The following is a 3,706-nucleotide window of genomic DNA, read 5'->3' on the forward strand; positions in this document are numbered from 1 at the left end:
CACCAAGGAGGTTATGATTTTCACTCCCTTTGTTTGTCTGTCTGCGAGCAGGATTACGGACAAACCTGGTCCGTTGACAGAAAACTGGTCCGATTTTCATGTAACTTGGTGGAAGGGTGGAGTGTGGGCCAAGAGAAAACCCATTATATTTCGGAGCGGATACAAATCAGCGGGCGGATACAAAAAAATTATGTTTCACTTTTGTTAATTGTAAAATAGGGCATTTTGTGCTGCAATCGTTAGGTATCAGAATAATCGAAGAAATGTGTTCCTGACTGGGAAACTTCACGTGACACAACTCGGAAACAAACTCTGTATATTAGAAGTGGACGTAGTCACTGTGACGGTAACAATTGGTTTGTGGACTATGGTTATGAAGCCTAGAGTTCGGTGTTTTGGCCGTTGCCATCTTGTTTTTTTGGAACCAGAAGTGACATGAGAGGGCGGAGCTAAGTACAACCCAACATTCAAACAAGACCTTTATAGGGGACCCAATTGTTACAATTAACACCAAAACCACACAACGCCATAGTAACGACCTGTCAATCCCAAGGTAGCCACGCACTGAAGCGTACCTTTATCGTCTATTCCAAACTTAACAGAACCATAATTTACTAAATAAACATCATCTTCTATTGAATAAGACTTGAAACTAGCGATTGAGACCAAAAACTTAGTAAAAAACGTTTATGGAGGTAATAAATCAAGTGAGAAATAGGGTAATTTTCTCATAGACTTCTATACAATCCGACTTCTTTTTGTAATCAGTGGAGGTCCCCCCTGCTGGCCATTTGAAAGAATGGAAGTTTAAGGCACTTTGGCTTTAACATTGGCGTTACTTTACACTTTTTTAAAATGCTCTGAGCAACAAATTACAACACATCTTCTTTGTAGCGTCCATGTTGTTCCCACATTATGACTCAAAGCACAAGTCGGAAGAAGGACTTCCCAACTCGTGACCATGCAAGGAGCATGTGAATGAACCATTGGCCTTCTCATATTAGAAGCTACAAGAAGTCCAAGAACCCCCTTGATGCCTCTACTTCTGTATCTCGATTTAATTTAATTCAGTGTACAACTTTAACTGCTGGTGCCGATTAGACAGCCTGCATCCATTGCATCTATTAGACTCTCTGACCTATGACACACGATCCAAATTAAAACACTGACAGACACAAGCATGTCTGGTGACATCAGAGCTTGCGAAGTCTGCTTATCAGGTTATGGGTACATTTGATTCATCCAACGAGACCTGGGGTCAAGTCTCAGCAACAATCAGTAAAGGCCTTTTTCACAGCAGATATATTGATTTATAGCAGGTTCTTTATGTGTCACAGTAAGTCATGACAGTGACAGCACTCCTAATACCAGGACTCTGAAACTGAAGCAGCTAAATGGAGCGCAGCCATCATTCATTTTATTATTTACACCTGTGCTTTTGCTGCATGTCAACATTTCTTAGTCTTAATTTATACATCCAAGATGGAAATTGTGTTATTAGAGCTCCAGTATATCTGAAGAATCCTGCACCTCATGCCCCAGCCAGCACTGAGCGTGCAAACACACATTTCTCGGCCTACAGATGGTTTGATGAGTAACAGACTTAAAGCATTTTAACTTGGATTTGACACATAACGCAGCCTACCTTATTTCATCCAGTTTCTGAGCAGTTCCTTCAGAAATCCACCTCTCTGAACCTGATCGTTCTTCCTCCTATGCATCCCCTGCTGCCGCTCCACCCACCTTTCCCTTGTCCGAGTGATCTGTCATCGCAGCTTGTGACACACACCGTCATTTCTTCAGGACAGATCAATGGTCTCCACATAAAGGACACATCAGCTCCGTAATATCATTTGCTCTCCGCTCACTACTAATGATGTGACGTGTGTTTCTGTGTTTTGCTTCATTTTCAACTATTTTTAGACCTGGGGACGTAAGAACATAATTGGATTTGCAGGGCAGGCTAACGGCAGATGGGGCAGCAAAGGACCAAGCCATTGTAGGCTGCACTGTGTTAATCTGACGCTTCAACCACAAGTGACACATTAATTGTCCCACTTTCTTTCAGGACATTACGTAGATTAAGTTGATTGGCCAATACATGTGGCTTGGGGAATAGCCAGATGTCACAGCTGATATATCCTTCCACCCGGCCCTGTGTTTAAAAAGGCATTCTGAATGTTACTAAAAGTGAGAAAAACTTAATGTAGAAATACTCCATTTACAGATTTGACCAGTGAAATTAAATAGTACCCTATAAAATGTCAAAAAGTTACTAAGTATTAATAGTAAAAGTACTTTTCTGAAGAATGGATCGAGATGTGATGTAACAATCAACACATTTTAGGTCATATAGGTAGTAGATCAGGAGAGGTCTACGCGTAGGAGGGCCTCTGAGGTTTCCTGCTATTTTTCTGTTTTATGTGCAAATTATTCGTCGATTATTTACCTATAAATTGTGTTTTCTTATCCGGGCACTTACGTATGCAGACCCACCACTTCATCATCAGCCACATCATCCAGAGAGGCTTGTAATTTAGTCCGGATTTACGTTTGTCCTTTACTGCCCACGGAATAATTAACTTGTGGGAGAAATGCCAAGGTGATGGCAACATGTGCCTCTAGGCTTTGGTCAAATTTGACAACTATGATAATAGTTAAACACACTGAATACCAGGGCTGTAGCAAGGATTTTAAAAATACAGAGGTCATGAGTTAATTCAATTTAGTTAAAGGTCCAATTATATTTTCCACTTTTATTGCGTACTTGAAGGTCTCAATGCTAGAATGCCCTTTCAAAGCCTCCTCCTCATTGCCTGGAAATACTGGTGAATGTTTTATTTATCAGCCAAAACGTAGTCCAATTGAAATACACTAAGTCTACTAATATCCATCAAATACCAACCATGTGTAAGATTTTAATTGTATAATATCCCAAATCTCTCAAGAAAATATTGAGGATATGACCTCAGTGTTCTCAATGGTAGTTACTGCCTGACTGCAAAGAAGTCAAATCTGAGTCTAAAAATACTGGAATTATCTTATTAAATATGTACCATAATAAGCTTTCAATTAAATGAATAGTAGGAATTGTGAGTTTTATAAAACCTCTTAATTCACAGAGACAAAAAAGAAATACTGAGGACATGACCTCAATAGTAGCTACTATGCTTTTGGAAAGACACCATACGCTATTACAAGTCTTGTTTTCTTATGTAAAATCTCAATCTGAAAAGTAAATGTTTGTAGTAGGCTATAGTAGCATATCTAGTATAAAGTAGCATACAATGGAAATACCCAAGTAACATACAAGTAGCCTACATCTTAATTGTAATAAGGCGAAGTACTAACCTATAATCTACCAAAATAAAATTAGAAACTCCAATTTTGCACTCAAATGATTATATAAATAAGTTGCAGGCTACATTAGCCAACCTCTAACTTATTAAAACCAACAATGAGAGTGCCTCATTTTATTATTTATTTTGTTAGCTAAATATAACTGCAGCAAATAGACAAAGTAAACTTATAATGCAGGCTATCTTAAACACAATCTCACTTGCAAACTCGTTTACATAAAGTTCGTATACATGTATTTATGTTTGTATTTTAAGTTTTTTTGGAAAATACACCTTTTAATATTTGAAATTGCAGTATTTTCACGTTGTATGCGGTGTCATTTCAAAAACGTTGCAAAACCGTCGCT

This window comes from Cottoperca gobio, chromosome 19 (assembly GCF_900634415.1).
Source record: "Cottoperca gobio chromosome 19, fCotGob3.1, whole genome shotgun sequence".
NCBI lineage: Eukaryota > Metazoa > Chordata > Actinopteri > Perciformes > Bovichtidae > Cottoperca > Cottoperca gobio.